At 38.5% G+C, this 19083-nt stretch overlaps 1 protein-coding gene across 1 annotated transcript in view; it reads left to right on the forward strand.

Moving 5' to 3' along the window:
• The first annotated feature begins 304 nt into the window (after positions 1-304).
• Positions 305-19083, forward strand: part of LOC102553320 (uncharacterized) — a 69200-nt gene continuing 50421 nt past the window's right edge. The window contains exon 1 of the mRNA XM_063286910.1: positions 305-576. The gene's annotated coding sequence lies outside the window, so the exon portion shown is untranslated. The remainder of the gene's footprint in view (positions 577-19083) is intronic.

Genomic DNA, 19083 nt, shown 5'->3' on the forward strand with positions numbered 1-19083 from the left:
TTAGTCATTCTGACTGGTTTGAGGCAGAATCTCAGGTTGTTTTCATTTGTATTTCCCTGATTGTTGGGCCCTACCTTGGTGTTTCCCATCCCCCTCGATGAGCCTTTTAGCCTGCTACAGCAAGAAGTTGTTTACACCCTTGGCAGCTTCTCTTAGCCCCTGATTTGGGGCCCGAATTTTCCATGACATGGCACCCTTCCTTCCTACCAAGCCTTCCAGCTTATTGTTGTTAAGAAGTTGTTTATGCCCCTGATTGGGCCCTGAACTTTCCAACACACAGACATTTCCCGTTTTCCTGGTTGGGGATTTTCACTTGCCTTGTTGTTTTCCACTGCTTTTGACTTGAATATATAAGGAGATCTCAGTAAAGCCTTAGTGGCACTCGCTGGAAATGGGTGACCCATGTACATGTTTTCTTTTTAATCTGTAGGCCCACACAAACTCGGGGTTACAGGTTAGCTTTGCAGGTGTAGCTGACAAGTGGAGGTCCCACCGAGATCGGAAAGAAGGGAGAAGCTGACGGACCGCTCCAGGGTGCACAAAAGAAAAGGAGCGAATTGATCAAGCAAACCGAAAGTAAGTGTTTCAGGGACCGCCATAGGAGCAGCACACAGTTGGGACACCATCTAGTTCTATTCCTCTATGTCTGTTGTCTGTCCTGGGTGTACCAAGCTGTCCATGTATGTCAATTTATGTCTGGGTTTTGCTTCTCGTTGCTTGGATGTTTTGTGTTTCATGTTTAAGAAAAGTGGTTAAAACTTTAAATGCTGATTGATCCACTCATTGATGTAGTTTTAACTCCTTTCAAGAAAGGAACAAATAAATAAAAAGCAGTTTCACTTGGCTTTTGGAGCTCTGCATCTGTAACTAGGAGCCTAAGTCCACTGGGAAGCTCCCCAGAGGGCTGGCTAAATGTTTACACTAGCCGATCTTAACGGCACCAGGAGCTTCACAGCTTCTATGGTAATGGAACTTTCTCTTATGGTAATGGAACAGTGATGGCTGTTTCTCTTAGAAAAATCTTTGACTGTGATTAATTGGATTCAACAGGTGACAAGGTGCTTCTCTTAAAATCACAGTTAGAAAAGGTAAAAATGGTGTTTGATTTAAATATTAAAAATATGTGTAGTCACTCCATTTTTGCTTCTGATTAGTTTTAAATGTATAATACGCTTTATATGTCTTGGTTATAGTTTACTGGCTTTTAAGTTATTGGGTATGGTTAAAAATTTGTAACATTGGTAACATACAAAGTTGGCTTAAACCTCATAATTCGCATGGAGTAATTTTTAGACAACATGTGCCATGAGCCAACCCAGGGAAACAGGTCTAAATTGGAATAATATTTTAATATAATTGTTATCCTAGAAACCACACTTATAAAAGAATTTAGGGCAATGTCTCTTTGTTGAGAAATTAGAGCCCACACCATTGTTTGTTCATATGCAAGAATTGGTCGTCAAACTTTAAAACATGGGGAATGGACTTGGTGTTTTGGAGAGACTGGATTTTGGAGAATAGATGGTTTGTTGGAGGTTGAGTTTTGCTTTCCAAAGTTATGGTTGTGCTTTGGTGTTACAAGGGAAACTTAAATATTGTGCTTAAAGATTGCCAGTGTTACACTGGCTACAGTTTACAGTTTGGTCACAGACAGGCTCAAGATTCTAACTCACACATATTTGTAATTAAGAAAAAAATCGAACAGGTGGAGATTGTTACAGGATTTACAAAAGGTTGATGAGGCTATGGAAATTATAAGAGCATTACAGCCTGTTTGTTCACTCCAATTGCTATTTTAAGAAATACATATACGAGATTGTTTTTATGCTCTTTCTTTACATCCTGGCGATTGTGAAAGATTTTCATTTAGTGAGCTTGCTTATAATTTTGGAGAGCCCACAAAGTGATACCATTAGAAAGTTTTGCCTCGAGGAATCACTTCTGGCCCTGCATTATGTAAAAAAAAAATTTTGTCACTGCTTCAATACAAGAAGGTAAGACTTTGAATCTTTCAGTGTATATTATTCATTATATAGACATTTAAATTTTACTCTTACAACGTGCTTTAAAATTTGGGGAGTAGCTGCTGCTCCAGAAAAGATTCAATATTTCTTTTCAATATTTGAGACATTGGTCAAATAAGAAGAGAAAAAATTTTCTAAAATCTGTGCCATGCGTGTTGGCACCCTCTTTCTTTTGGTTCAGAATGGGACTAAGTCAGTGTCAAGGGAGGAAATTCTCAATTGTTCTTCCAGGTCTTATCCTACCGACCAGTTGTTGGGAACAGGAAGATTCTAAGTAGATTCTTCGAGTTCCTGGTGTGATCCCCATACCTCTGGATGAAGGCTGATTCTCAGTGGTACTCTACAGGCATAAAGGAGACTTTGGCATTACTGCGAAAGTCATTGCTGCCATTGCCATTTCAGCCACTGCTGCTGCAGTGGCCAGTGTGGCCATATCTCAATTGGCAGCTGTCATTGGGACTGTGGTTATGTTGTCTGGAGAAGTCGTCACGGCATTGACTGTGCAGAATAGAGTTAATATTCAGATTCAATTGGTCATTCTTGATCTCAACCAAGAAACTGCTCTCCATTGGACTTCCTCTGGGAAACCCATGTTATATCTTGTTCTAACTTTTATCATTCTATGTGTGTAACCCCTGTTAAGGTCCTTAATAGCAGCAAGGCTGTTGGGGATGAATGCTTATCTGGATTGCTCACTCTCAGCAGCTGCCCTTGGGCTATTTTAAAGTAACAACATATCCAGTCTCAGGCTGAAACGAACAGGTTTGGTTTTTCATTGGCCAGGAATAATCCATCGACCCAAATTAGGCTCAGTTTGTACAACAAGTAGTTAGCCAAAGACAGGCAACCTCCTGGGACTAGACTCACCTAAGACAGAAATTCTGAGGCTGGCAGGATTTTCAGAGACAGGAAAGAGTTTTGGAACCCCAGATTGATCCTAAGACAGGCGCTACTTAAAAAAAGTAATAAAATTAAAAGAAGGGGAATTCTTGGGGCCTACTTTGATGTTTCCCTTCCCCCTCGCTGAGCCTTTTAGCCTGCTATAGCAAGAAGTTGTTTATACCCTTGGCAGCTGCTCTTAGCCCCTGATTTGGAGCCAGGATTTTCCATGGCACCCTTCCTCCCCACCAAGCCTTCCAGCTTGTTGTTGTTAAGAAGTTGTTTATGCCCCCAATTGGGCCCTGAACTTTTCACCACACAGACTTTTCCTGTTTTTCTGGTTGGGGATTTTCACCTGCCTTGTTTTCCACGGCTTTTGCCTCAGATATATAAAGAGATCTCAGTAAAGCCTTAGTGACACTCGCTGGAAATGGGTGACCTGTATACGTGTTTTCTATTTAGTCTGCAGGCCCTCGCCAATTTAGAGTAACAGGTTAGCTATGCAGGCATAGCTGACCACTGATGATTAAGGATGTTTAACATTTCCTTAGGTGACTTTGAGTTAAACTGAGATTCCTCAGTTGAGAATTCTTTGTTTAGCTCTGTACCCATTGAACCATGAAACACAGCATGGTTCCCAGTTGAGCTAAGGCTAGAAGTCCTGGGACAGTAGGTGTTTTGCCTGACTCCCCAGAAATCATGTAACCATCACTAGCCACAGCCCTGCATATATTTGTGGCTATCAGTCATGTAAGGTTTATGCCCCAAACCTCTTCACAGGTAGATAATATGACCACAGGTCAAGTAGGCTAAAGACATATCTCCATTTTAATAAGGTACCTAAAGGCCTGCAAGCTTGGCCAATAAACTTTTCATTCCTAGACACTCTTCCCTGCAAAACGTGTTTAATCTCAGGCCCACCCTGAGAAGCTGGGTATGGTTTTACTCCTCTATTTTGTGTGCCATGACAATAAATGTCTTAAAGCTATGGGCTACCTCTTTTCAAGGGGATTTTCTGTGAGGAGCCACAGACAAAGCCTGCACCTACAGAGCTGTCATCTAATCTCTCATACAAGGCCTCCCTGTGCTCCCAGCTTCGGCCACCACCAAGCCAAGCTCAAGCCTGCAGCCTACCACCATCAAGCCAAATACTTACCCCCCAAGGACCAGCTAGTGCTCCCTCTCCGCCCTCAGCCCTGAGCTAGGTCCAGTTGACAGGGCCCCCACTCCATTCTCAGCTCTACTGTGGCTTCCAGCAGCACCCAGATGCCTATGAACCTGAGAACCAAACGTCCCTGGCCTTGTCACAGTCCCTGGAACACCCAAGCCAGCTCTGGCTGTCTTGTGCCTCAGACTGTCCTTCCCCACCCCCTGAGAGGTGTCCTGTGGCTTCTATACAACCAACACTTAACCATTGAAAATGGTGTGTGTGTTGGGGGGGCGGGTAAGAGCAGTTAGAGGTGGACCTGACTATAACCCTACATGCACTCTATTTTTTAATAGGGCAATTTAGTTCTCTGGTGTCTACCTTGAGTTCTTCTAATATTTTCTGCCATTAACCAAATGGTTTTCTTCTCTGTCTACTCCGTTTGCCGGGAATCCTAACACTTGCCATATTCAGAGCTTTTCAGACACACAGCAGAATGTTAAGAAGCTGGACTGTTTTGAGGTCCCCTGGTTATATAAATCCTCTGATTTATGTCATTGCTTCCATGTATTTTTAAACATAATATTGATGCCTTCTTGAGTGGGGTACTGTCATGTCAAGCTTTGTGTGGCTTAAATTGACTTTAAAAGGTGTGTTAATCAGCGTTTCCATTCTGTAAAGCTCTTCATATTTTGCCATGTTTTGCCTATGGAATTTTTGTAATGACGTTATATTCTCTGTCATATTCGCATAAATTATTTAATCAATTTGCTTAACATCATTAAAAGCAACCAACTCCATTGATATTAATAAAATGAAAAAATAAATACATTAGGAAAATGAAACATTAATTGATTTCATTGTAAAAATTATTTAAATAAAATAATCCAAATAATTAATTTGTGCCCACTGTGTAATTTTCAAGCATGAGAGTCAGGAAATTACAGTTCTGATTCAGACTATAATTTTAAAAGCTATAGTTGATATATGTAAGATGTTAGCTCAATACATGCTTCACTGTCTTTGTCTATGTAACAAATACAAATGTAAATTCATAAAGAATTGTGGAAGAAAAAGGAAATACGGAAATTTAAAGACAGACAAGGTTAATGTTTGAGGTTGAAAAAATCACGGAATTCTAGAAATGTTTATATCATAAAGAATTGATCACTTTTAACTATTAAACTACTTTCAAAGCAACTAGAAAAGAAAGTTTAATAACAAAATTAAGAAACATAAACAAACTCACAGCTAAATCCTTACCCCCTATTGTGTTTCAATCAGTTAGGTTACTGATCTGCTAATTTATCACTGTCATGTCATTTTTTTCTCATTAACTATGCAGAAGCAAAGAGCATGTTTATCAAATTACAGCTGAAATGATATTTGTATATATCACCTGCTCTGTTTCATGCTCCTTAGCTCATGCATGCAAGAGTGTGGTAGCAAACACAAATAGGGTTGTGAAAGAACAAGTAGCAAATGTTTAAGAGAAGCATATCTGAATTTCAATGATTTTTTTAGAGACAAATTTATTTTTCTTTATAAGTAATTTAACAAACATAAACAGCAAATATTACTGAATAAAGTTCTGTTTAGTCACAAGAATTTTGCAATAGTGGCTCACATAGGAAGGGATCCCTGTGTTTAGAAAATTATAAAGCAAACCTGTTTTGTTACAGTTCTGCAGATGCAGCTGTTGCTGTTGGCCACTATCACATTTAGTGGAAGATCTTCTTAAGACAGAAAATACAATGCATATTAGTCCACTCCAATTCTAATAAACCTCATCATTAACATCATTTGTAATATCCAAACAAAGAACATCACAGGAATATAAATATGAAGTTTAATATCTATAATGTGATTACAGAAAGATAGAAAAACCAATGGCAAACTTAGAAATATGTGGGAAGCAATTTTCCTATAATTTCCAATTTTTGTTATTTTGAGACAGTTTCTCTTTGTCACATTTCTTAATATCTGGGTATTAATCAAATTTTCAGATATTTTAATACTCTAGGAGAGCCTATAAAGATGGGCCTCTGTATAAAAAAGTCAGCCGTGACAGCAGACTCATTTTTTTCCACGAAATATTCACTAATCTTCCCAGAGATAAAAGTAATGTTTCTCCCCCAAAGGGGATGAGAGATGAGGCTACCAATAACTCCAAAATGTAGTCACTTTCTCTCCTGTGATGCACCCATAGTACAAACTGACAGTTTTAGCTGTTGCTTTGATGCCCTGTGCAAAATTTCTTAGTATTGTAGGCAATCTGTTTCCTAAATCTATTTTGGGCTCTTTATTTCTTATTGGACAAATCTATCAATTAGTATAAACTCAACCCCACAACCATCATAAACCTGTTATTTAGGAGATCTTTATTGCTTGATATAAATGGTTTATGATTTTAAATATTAAGTTTTGGAGGCAAACTTTTGAAATATACATTTACTTGTTTGCATTTGTATGGTGAGACCTGTTTGCTTATGTTGGTGTCTTCAGTATATGTCTGTGTTCCATGAATATGTATCTGTAGGTATGTATTCTTGTCAATTTTCATATGGGTATATAGGGAAGACATTAGGTATATTCTTCTGTTGGTCTATGTGTCACTACCTTAGGCATGATCTCGCACTGAACCTGAAACAGACAAGTTCATACAGGCCAATGAGAGACATACAGATATACACATATACAGCTTATTGTATATCTGCTTGATTCTGCCTCCCAGTCCCACATATCTGCTTTCATGACTGTCTTGATAAATGTATAGTGGGATTTAATTAATTTCCTCCTGCTTGCATAGCAGGTGCTTTTACTCATTGGGTTATCACAGCAACCTTCCAGGTAATGAAATTTTAGGATGTAAATTAATGATGATTTAAATGTGCACTCTATTGGAACAACATCCACAAGGTTTTCTTTTTTCGTCTTTATTGATTATTTTTATTGACATTTCAAATGTTATCGTCCTTCCCAGTTTCCCCTCCACAAACCCCCATCCTCTCTTCCTCCCCCTGCCTCAGCGTCCTAGAATTTCCCTACCATGGATCATGGAGCCTCTAGTGGACCAAGGGGCTCCTGATGTCAAAAGAGACAATTCTCTGCTACATATGCAGCTGGAGCCATGGGTCCCTAAATGTGTATTCTTTGTCTTGTGGTTTAGTTCCTGGGATCTCTGGGTTATCCAGTTGATATTTTTCTTCTTCCTATATGGCTGTAATTCCCTTCAGCTCCTTCAGTCCTTCCCCTAATTTTTCCATTGGGGTCCCTGTGTTCAGTCTGATGGTTGGCTGTGAGCATCTACATCTGTATTGGTCAGGCTCTGCCAGAGTCTCTCGGGGAACAGTTGTACCAGGCTCTTGTCAGCAAGTGCTTCTTGAAAACAGCAATAATGTAAGGGTTTTGTGACTGCAGATGGGAAAGATCCCTATCTGGGGCAGACTTTGGAAAGCCTTTCCTTCAGTCTCTGCTCCACATTTTGTTCCTGTATTTTCTTTAGACAGAATTAATTCTAGTTTAAATTTTTGAGTTAGGTGGATAGTTCCATCTTTCAACCTAGGGTCATGCCTACCTACTGGATATGGTCTCTAAAGGTTCTCTCTGCCCTTTGTTGGGTATTTCAGCTAATGTCATCTCTGATGGGTACTGGGTACTTCTTGCTTCCCTGACATCTGGGACTTCCTAGGGCCTACCACCAGGTCTCCATCCTGTACTCCTACGTACCTCTGTTCAACCGCCTGGAGGCATACTTCTCCCGTTTCCTCCCATTCCTGATCCTGTATGCCTTTTTTTTCACCCTCAAAACTCCCTTCCAGGCCCTTGACTCCTTCTACCTTCCATAATTATTTTGTTTTCCCCTCTAAATAGCTTGAAAACATCCATACTTTCGTCTTCCACCTTCTTGAGCTTCATATGCTTTGTGAGTTGCATCATGGGTATTCCAAGGGATTTTGGACTAATATCTACTTATCAGGGAGTACATACCATGTGTGTTCTTTATTGATGGGGTTATTTCACACAGGATGATAATTTCTAGTTCCATCCATTTTCCTGCAAATTTCATGAAGTCATTGCTTTAATAGTAGAGTAATTCTACTATTATAAACAATATATATAAATAACATATTCTGGCTAATATAAATAAGGCTGCTATGAACATAGAGGAGTTTGTGTCCTTTTGAAATGTTGGCCCATATTTTGGATATATGCCCAGGAGTGATATAGCTGGTTTCAAGGTAGAATTTCACAGAGATAGAAAGACCAATTCTTAAATTCAACTGAAATAACAAAAAACCCAGGATAGCAAAAACTATACTCAAAAATAAAAGAACTTCTGGGACAATCATCATTCTTGACCTCAAGCTCTAATACAGAGCAATAGTGATTAAAAACAGTATGGTATTGGTATAGAGACAGAAAGGTATATCAATGGAATAGAATTAAAGACACAGAAATAAGCCCACCCACCTTTGGTCACCTGATTTTGACAAAGAAGCCAAAACCATCCAGTGGGGGGAAAATATGGCATATTCAACATATGATGTTGGTTCAACTGGTGGTCTGCATGTAGAAAAATGCAAATTGATCATACAAGGAGATCATTTTTGTCTCCTTGTATAAAATTCAAGTCCAAGAGGATCAAGATACTCCACATAAAACCAGTTACCCTAAATCTAACAGAAGAGAAAGTAGGAAAGAGTCTCAAAGAAGCCAGTATAGGGGAAAATTTCCTGAGCAGAACACCGAAGGCTCAGGTTCTAAGATCAACTATTGACAAATAAGATCTCATAAAATTAAGAAACTTCTGTAAGGTTAAGGACACTATCATTAGGATAAAATGGCATTCTACAGATTGGGTAATGATCTTTACCAATTCTTCATTTGATAGAGGGCTAATATCCAGTATATACAAAGAACTCAAGAAATGAGACTCCAGAGAACCAAATAATTCTATTAAAAATGGTGACCAAAACTAACAAAAATAATTTTCAATTATGGATTCTCAAATGGCCAGGAATCCCCTAAAGAAATGTTCAACATCTTTAGTCATCAGGGCAATACAAATCCAAACAACACTGAGATTCTACATCATACCAGTCAGCATGGGTAAGATCAAAAACTTGGGTGATAGCAGATGCTGGCTAGGTTGTTTCAAATTTTCAACAGATATGAAAAATGTTGTAATAGAATACAAATTTGTGTAGTTGATAACTTGATTTCTCCTCAGAATGCACATTTGAGTTAGATGGTCACAAGGGAAATTACTTTTAAAATACATGTGACAGATAAACCATCTACAGAGAAGATAACTCACTGTGCATTTCTACCACAGATATATGATAATTCCAATTAGTGCTACATTCTTTTCAACACTTGGTATCTTCAGATGGCTAAAACTTCAATAATTCACTGTACTAGTAGAAGCATAGTGACATCATCTTGTGCAATTTAACTTGCATTTCCTACCTAAGTAATTATATTAAGCATATATTTATGTTTTATCTATGCAGCTCTCTTTGTAAAGTTTCTATTAAAAGATTGCTAAAGTTTTTAGATAAACAAATGTGCAGTTATTGACAACACTTTACAATAACTTTTAACATTTTTTTTTATGTTTTCCCTTCTGTGGTCCCAAGAACTCTCATATTTGACTATTTTAACTCTCTAAAATGTGGAGATGTTTATGAATTTTGTATTTTAAATTATTTTGTTCTTCATCTTCCCCTAACTCACTGTTACACATCACAAGTTTACAGGTCTTAGCTGGTGTTTAGTATATGTGGGTCTTGAAAAGATAGTAACTTTGAATGCCAGTGAAGGAAGACCTCAAAAGCAAGGCAGATGAACTGGCCAGTAACAATGAAGTCAACCAGGAAAAAAAGCTTCCTTCTTCCATGGGGTTCTCCTATATCAAAAGAGAAAATCAAGAAGATTAACACAGAGAAGTTAAGATATTACTTAACTGGAGGCTAGCATTCCTGGTACTAGAAGAAACCATCAACACTACTAAAGGAGAAAGGTAACTATAAAACTACCCCAGGTACAAACTCTATATCTTATAATGGTGACCTGCCCTTGAGATAATTTGCTACAATATTGGTACAAGTGCTAAAGGAGTAACCCATAATTTGTTTAATTGGATTTATAACTTTGCTTATAAGATAGAATCCAAACTGGCCAAAAAGCTGGCCAAAAAGGGGGGGCAGATTGAATAATAACATTCTCCTAAAAAAGAGCAATAAATTGATTCCTAATGACATACTGCTCTATCCACAGATCTAACTCAGCTATCACCAAAGAAGTTTCTTCTTTCAGTGGCTAGGAATTAGCACAAAGACCCACAGCAGAACATTATCAAAAGTACAAGAGAATTGGGAGAACTCAGTCCAAAATGGCATGTCTTCATCCAAGTTTTCATTCAAGGGTCGGAGATCTGTAAGAGGGAGATGGAAAGATTGTAAGAGTGTGATGGAATATGAGGTGTCAACAATAAGATGGGAAGTGGAAATAGTTCCCCACTCCCAATAAAAGAGATGTCTGCAATAGTTTACTATTGACAAACAGAAAATCAGTTTTCTCCCATGGAGTCTCACAAGACATAGTAGCCACACTTCAGCTCAAGCCCCATCTCTAAGAGAATGTGGACAACAGAAAATAAAATTGATGATATTCTTGTGAATTTATATGTCTCATAATTCTGTGTTTGGGCATTTGTTGTCTTATTTTTCCTTTGCTCATTTATTTTGATTTTGTTATTTTTGATTTTGTGGATTTGCTTTTGTTTCTGTGAGCATTTTGTTTTTGTTTGATTTTGAGAGAGAGGTGATAGATGAAGGATATATAGATAGATGATAGATAGATAGATAGATAGATAGATAGATAGATAGATAGATAGATAGATAGATAGATAGATAGATAAAACAAAATATTGGGAGAAATTGCGAAGAGAGAAAACATGACCAAAATGTATTTATAATTTTTTTCAAGGAAAAGGAAAAATCCCTCAGAGATGTGCTAGTTTGTTGGCCTCAGTGAATCTCATATGAAGCTAGTTGACAACCACAATTAGCCATCACAGTAGTGTACCCTCGCAAACAGCAAGTCATAAAACATCATTGATAAAATTAGTTTTCCTAAATATACAAATTAACCATATGTTGTATTGTAAGTCATGATCAGTTTCCTCTTCAAAATGAACACATAAAGGTATTTATTCTTTGTTAGGATTTATTTATAAAAGTCTGCTTTTATCTACTACATAAATGAGCTTACTAGATTGAAAAATTTTATTTCATGCATTATTTATGCTAGAACCTTTACAATCATTGCTATCTGCATTTATATTTCTCTCTTCATCTCTTTCTTTTTTCTGTCATTCTTACTCTCCGTTTCTGACTCTCCGTCTATTAATGTAGGATTCGAAAATAGGATATTAGTTGTATATATGAAATCACTTTTAATTAATTTACTTAAGAGAACTGTAATATTAAATTATGCCTTAATTATTTTCAACTTATACAGCATATTCTGTCTGCAACATTAAGAAATGCTAAGGTTTCTTCTTACCTTTCTTCTTCCCAAGATCTACTACTCCCTTAAAGCAAAAGCTGACTTTCATGCACGGCAACTAAACATGGCTCGAAAAGATACATTAGTACAAGGCAAACCCCTTACACCAAGGTTGAGTATACCCACACAGGAGCTATCTTGGATCCATGGGTGAAAGTCATACCCACATTATCTAATTTTTAACCTGCTTTACTTGCTCAATGGCTAGGTCCTTCTAAGTCTCCCATGTCTAGCTTGACCTTATCTTTTTTTTTTTTAATTGTATATAGTTCTTTATTTACATTTCTTTTTTTATTTTTTATTTATTTTTTTTATTAACTTGAGTATTTCTTATATACATTTCGAGTGTTATTCCCTTTCCCGGTTTCCGGGCAAACATCCCCCTCCCCCCTCCCCTTCCTTATGGGTGTTCCCCTCCCAACCCTCCCCCCATACCCGCCCTCCCCCCATGGACTAGTTCACTGGGGGTTCAGTCTTAGCAGGACCCAGGGCTTCCCCTTCCACTGGTGCTCTTACTAGGATATTCATTGCTACCTATGGGGTCAGAGTCCAGGGTCAGTCCATGTATAGTCTTTAGGTAGTGGCTTAGTCCCTGGAAGCTCTGGTTGCTTGGCATTGTTGTACTTTTGGGGTCTCGAGCCCCTTCAAGCTCTTCCAGTTCTTTCTCTGATTCCTTCAATAGGGGACCTATTCTCAGTTCAGTGGTTTGCTGCTGGCATTCGCCTCTGTATTTGCTGTATTCTGGCTGTGTCTCTCAGGAGCGATCTACATCCAGCTCCTGTCGGTCTGCACTTCTTTGCTTCATCCATCTTGTCTAATTGGGTGGCTGTATATGTATGGGCCAAATGTGGGACAGGCTCTGAATGGGTGTTCCTTCAGTCTCTGTTTTAATCGTTGCCTCTCCCTTCCCTGCCAAGGGTATTCTTTTTCCTCATTTAAAGAAGGAGTGAAGCATTCACATTTGATCATCCGTCTTGAGTTTCGTTTGTTCTAGGGATCTAGGGTAATTCAAGCATTTGGGCTAATAGCCACTTATCAATGAGTGCATACCATGTATGTCTTTCTGTGATTGGGTTAGCTCACTCAGGATGATATTTTCCAGTTTCAAACATTTGCCTACGAATTTCATAAACTCGTTGTTTTTGATAGCTGAGTAATATTCCATTGTGTAGATGTACCACATTTTCTGTATCCATTCCTCTGTTGAAGGGCATCTGGGTTCTTTCCATTTTCTGGCTATTATAAATAAGGCTGCGATGAACATAGTGGAGCACGTGTCTCTTTTATATGTTGAGGCATCTTTTGGGTATATGCCCAAGAGAGGTATAGCTGGATCCTCAGGCAGTTCAATGTCCAATTTTCTGAGGAACCTCCAGACTGATTTCCAGAATGGTTTTACCAGTCTGCAATCCCACCAACAATGGAGGAGTGTTCCTCTTTCTCCACATCCTCGCCAACATCTGCTGTCACCTGAGTTTTTGATCTTAGCCAATCGCACTGATGTGAGGTGAAATCTCAGGGTTGTTTTGATTTGCATTTCCCTTATGATTAAAGATTTTGAACATTTCTTTAGGTGTTTCTCAGCCATTCAGCATTCCTCAGCTGTGAATTATTTGTTTAGCTCTGAACCCCATTTTTTAATAGGGTTATTTGTTTCCCTTCGGTCTAACTTCTTGAGTTCTTTGTATATTTTGGATATAAGGCCTCTATCTGTTGTAGGATTGGTAAAGATCTTTTCCCAATCTGTTGGTTGCCGTTTTGTCCTAACCACAGTGTCCTTTGCCTTACAGAAGCTTTGCAGTTTTATGAGATCCCATTTGTCGATTCTTGATCTTAGAGCATAAGCCATTGGTGTTTTGTTCAGGAAATTTTTTCCAGTGCCCATGTGTTCCAGATGCTTCCCTAGTTTTTCTTCTATTAGTTTGAGTGTGTCTGGTTTGATGTGGAGGTCCTTGATCCACTTGGACTTAAGCTTTGTACAGGGTGATAAGCATGGATCGATCTGCATTCTTCTACATGATGCCCTCCAGTTGAACCAGCACCATTTGCTGAAAATGCTATCTTTTTTCCATTGGATAGTTTTGGCTCCTTTGTCAAAAATCATGTGACCATATTTGTGTGGGTTCATTTCTGGGTCTTCAATTCTATTCCATTGGTCTATCTGTCTGTCTCTGTACCAATACCATGCAGTTTTTATCACTATTGCTCTGTAATACTGCTTGAGTTCAGGGATAGTGATTCCCCCTGAAGTCCTTTTATTGTTGAGGATAGCTTTAGCTATCCTGGGTTTTTTGTTATTCCAGATGAATTTGCAAATTGTTCTGTCTAACTCTTTGAAGAATTGGATTGGTATTTTGATGGGGATTGCATTGAATCTGTAGATTGCTTTTGGTAAAATGGCCATTTTTACTATATTAATCCTGCCAATCCATGAGCATGGGAGATCTTTCCATCTTCTGAGGTCTTCTTCAATTTCTTTCCTCAGTGTCTTGAAGTTCTTATTGTACAGATCTTTTACTTGCTTGGCTAAAGTCACACCGAGGTACTTTATATTATTTGGGTCTATTATGAAGGGTGTCGTTTCCCTAATTTCTTTCTCGGCTTGTTTCTCTTTTGTATAGAGGAAGGCAACTGATTTATTTGAGTTAATTTTATACCCAGCCACTTTGCTGAAGTTGTTTATCAGCTTTAGTAGTTCTCTGGTGGAACTTTTGGGATCACTTAAATATACTATCATGTCATCTGCAAATAGTGATATTTTGACCTCTTCTTTTCCGATCTGTATCCCTTTGATCTCCTTTTGTTGTCTGATTGCTCTGGCTAGAACTTCAAGAACTGTATTGAATAAGTAGGGAGAGAGGGGGCAGCCTTGTCTAGTCCCTGATTTTAGTGGGATTGCTTGAAGTTTCTCTCCATTTAGTTTAATGTTAGCAACTGGTTTGCTGTATATGGCTTTTACTATGTTTAGGTATGGGCCTTGAATTCCTATTCTTTCCAGGACTTTTATCATGAAGGGGTGTTGAATTTTGTCAAATGCTTTCTCAGCATCTAATGAAATGATCATGTGGTTCTGTTCTTTCAGTTTGTTTATATAATGGATCACGTTGATGGTTTTCCTTATATTAAACCATCCCTGCATGCCTGGGATGAAGCCTACTTGATCATGGTGGATGATTGTTTTGATGTGCTCTTGGATTCGGTTTGCCAGAATTTTATTGAGTATTTTTGCGTCGATATTCATAAGGGAAATTGGTCTGAAGTTCTCTTTCTTTGTTGTGTCTTTGTGTGGTTTAGATATAAGAGTAATTGTGGCTTCGTAGAAGGAATTCGGTAGGGCTCCATCTGTTTCAATTTTGTGGAATAGTTTGGAGAATATTGGTATGAGGTCTTCTATGAAGGTTTGATAGAATTCTGCACTAAACCCGTCTGGACCTGGGCTCTTTTAGGTTGGGAGACGTTTAATGACTGCTTCTATTTCCTTAGGAGTTATGGGGTTGTTTAACTGGTTTATCTGTTCCTGATTTAACATCGATACCTGGTATCTGTCTAGGAAATTGTCCATTTCATGAAGATTTTCAAATTTTGTTGAATATAGGTTTTTATAGTAAGATCTGATGATTTTTTGAATTTCCTCTGAATCTGTAGTTATGTCTCCCTTTTCATTTCTGATTTTGTTAATTTGGACGCACTCTCTGTGTCCTCTCGTTAGTCTGGCTAAGGGTTTATCTATCTTGTTGATTTTCTCAAAGAACCAACTTTTGGTTCTGTTGATACTTTCTATGGTCCTTTTTGTTTCTACTTGGTTGATTTCAGCTCTGAGTTTGATTATTTCCTGCCTTCTACTCCTCCTGGGTGTATTTGCTTCTTTTTGTTCTAGAGCTTTTAGGTGTGCTGTCAAGCTGCTGACATATGCTCTTTCCTGTTTCTTTCTGCAGGCACTCAGCACTATGAGTTTTCCTCTTAGCACAGCTTTCATTGTGTCCCATAAGATTGAGTATGTTGTATCTTCATTTTCATTAAATTCTAAAAAGTTTTTAATTTCTTTCTTTATTTCTTCCTTGACCAGGTTATCATTGAGTAGAGCATTGTTCAATTTCCAAGTATATGTGGGCATTCTTCCCTTATTGTTATTGAAGACCAGATTTAGGCCGTGGTGGTCCGATAGCATGCATGGGATTATTTCTATCTTTCTGTACCTGTTGAGGCCCGTTTTTTGACCAATTATATGGTCAATTTTGGAGAAAGTACCATGAGGATCTGAGAAGAAGGTATATCCTTTTGCTTTAGGATAGAATGTTCTATAAATATCCGTTAAATCCATTTGGCTCATGACTTCTCTTCGTCCGTCGACATCACTGTTTAATTTCTGTTTCCATGATCTGTCCATTGATGAGAGTGGGGTGTTGAAATCTCCCACTATTATTGTGTGAGGTGCAATGTGTGTTTTGAGCTTTAGTAAGGTTTCTTTTACGTATGTAGGTGCCCTTGTATTTGGGGCATAGATATTTAGGATTGAGAGTTCATCTTGGTGGATTTTTCCTTTGATGAATATGAAGTGTCCTTCCTTATCTTTTTTGATGACTTTTAGTTGGAAATTGATTTTATTTGATATTAGAATGGCTACTCCAGCTTGCTTCTTCTGACCATTTGCTTGGAAAGTTGTTTTCCAGCCTTTCACTCTGAGGTAGTGTCTGTCTTTGTCTCTGAGGTGTGTTTCCTGTAGGCAGCAGAATGCAGGGTCCTCGTTGCGTATCCAGTTTGTTAATCTATGTCTTTTTATTGGGGAGTTGAGGCCATTGATGTTGAGAGATATTATGGAATAGTGATTATTGCTTCCCTTTATATTCATATTTGGATGTGAGGTTATGTTTGTGTGCTTTCATTCTCTTTGTGTTGTTGCCAAGACGATTAATTTCTTGCTTCTTCTAGGGTATAGTTCCCTCCTTATGTTGGGCTTTACCATTTATTATCCTTTGTAGTGCTGGATTTGTAGAAAGATATTGTTTAAATTTGGTTTTGTCATGGAATATCTTGATTTCTCCATCAATGTTAATTGAGAGTTTTGCTGGATACAGTAACCTGGGCTGGCATTTGTGTTCTCTTAGGGTCTGTATGACATCAGTCCAGGATCTTCTGGCCTTCATAGTTTCTGGCGAGAAGTCTGGTGTGATTCTGATAGGTCTCCTTTTATATGTTACTTGACCTTTTTCCCTTACTGCTTTTAATATTCTTTCTTTATTTTGTGCGTTTGGTGTTTTGACAATTATGTGACGGGAGGTGTTTCTTTTCTGGTCCAATCTATTTGGAGTTCTGTAGGTTTCTTGTATGTCTATGGGTATCTCTTTTTTTAGGTTAGGGAAGTTTTCTTCTATGATTTTGTTGAAGATATTTACTGGTCCTTTGAGCTGGGAGTCTTCACTCTCTTCTATACCTATTATCCTTAGGTTTGATCTTCTCATTGAGTCCTGGATTTCCTGTATGTTTTGGACCAGTAGCTTTTTCGCTTTACATTATCTTTGACAGTTGAGTCAATGATTTCTATGGAATATTCTGCTTCTGAGATTCTCTCTTCCATCTCTTGTATTCTGTTGGTGAAGCTTGTATCTACAGCTTCTTGTCTCTTCTTTTGGTTTTCTATATCCAGGGTTGTTTCCATGTGTTCTTTCTTGATTGCTTCTATTTCCATTTTTAATTCCTTCAACTGTTTGATTGTGTTTTCCTGGAATTCTTTCAGGGATTTTTGCGATTCCTCTCTGTAGGCTTCTACTTGTTTATTAATGTTTTCCTGTGTTTCCCTAAGTGTGTTCATGTCTTTCTTGAAGTCCTCCAGCATCATGATCAAAAATGATTTTGAAACTAGATCTTGCTTTTCTGGTGTGTTTGGATATTCCATGTTTGTTTTGGTGGGAGAATTGGGCTCCGATGATGGCATTTAGTCTTGGTTTCTGTTGCTTGGGTTCCTGCGCTTGCCTCTCGCCATCAGATTATCTCTAGTGTTACTTTGTTCTGCTATTTCTGACAGTGGCTAGACTGTCCTATAAGCCTGTGTGTCAGGAGTGCTGTAGACCTGTTTCCTCTCTTTCAGTCAGTTATGGGGACAGTGTGTTCTGCTTTCGGGAGTGTACTTTTTCCTCTCTACAGGTCTTCAGCTGTTCCTGTGGGCCTGTGTCTTGAGTTCACCAGGCAGCTTTCTTGCAGCAGAAAATTTCGTCTTACCTGTGGTCCCGAGGCTCAGATTCGCTCGTGGGGTGCTGCCCAGGGGCTCTCTGCAGCGGCAGCAACCAGGAAGACCTGTGCTGCCCCTTCCGGGAGCTTCAGTGCACCAGGGTTCCAGATGGTCTTTGGCTTTTTCCTCTGGCGTCCGAGATGTGTGTGCAGGGAGCAGTCTCTTCTGGTTTCCCAGGCTTGTCTGCCTCTCTGAAGGTTTAGCTCTCCCTCCCACGGGATTTGGGTCCAGAGAACTCGACCTTATCTTTACTATTGGCTCAACATCTCTAAATCTGCCCTCAGATTAGTTGCTCACTTACCTTCTGTGAAACCCATGGGTTGATTTCCCTTTCTGCCTATATTTTAAGATATCTCCTGTAGCTCTGAGTCTGTTTTACCTCTTTGTCCTCAGTATCTCCATTCTCCTCCTACTTTCTCCTAGCCTACGGGAAAATTGAAGTCCTACCGCTTTCTTTCTGATCAGCCATTGGCCACAGACATCTTTATTGATTAAATACCAACTGAGGAAAAAGAACCTTCAGCATCCATACTTGCACATTCCTGATTAAAGGCATCAGGCACACTTCTCTACATTTCACCTTTTCTGGCCAATTTATACAAACAAACCCAAAAAACAAAATAACTCTTCTTTCAGACCTAAATTGAGCATAATCAGAACAATTATATAAACTACAAAGCATGCTATACAATCAACTTCCAGTCCATCACATTTATCAATTGGATAACATACTCTACTAACTTAAAGAGCTCCAGTTTTATCCCTGAATTATGTTTCAATTTTAGTCTATACCATCATCTGAAAACCATGTTTTCTACTCTGTATCATGTCTTTAATATTAAACAACTTAAGTTTGCTTATGGGACTATAATTATTCTTGAACCCCATCAGAAATATGAGAATGAATCAAATATTACCTGAATATATAGGAAGCACCAAAAATAGCTTCTCAAACTTAAACAATTGTAGAGACAGCTGACTACCTGGACCATTTGTCAAAATATTGAAGCATCATTCTTCAGGCTTCTAGCCCAGCATCCACCGACAGACCTTTGTAAAGCAGAATTATGAAAGATGTTTACCTTGTATTGGCAGAGCTAATCAATCATCTGTTTGGCATAGTGTGTCTCTTTTGAGCAGCATTTTTCTGTAGATGAAATAGGCTCTTTCTGCCCCATGGAGATAAAGATGTGCAATATCTTCTTTGAACTGAAGTGGGTATTGTCAGGAAC

Source organism: Rattus norvegicus, chromosome 4, assembly GCF_036323735.1.
Source record: "Rattus norvegicus strain BN/NHsdMcwi chromosome 4, GRCr8, whole genome shotgun sequence".
NCBI classification, from domain to species: Eukaryota; Metazoa; Chordata; class Mammalia; order Rodentia; family Muridae; genus Rattus; species Rattus norvegicus.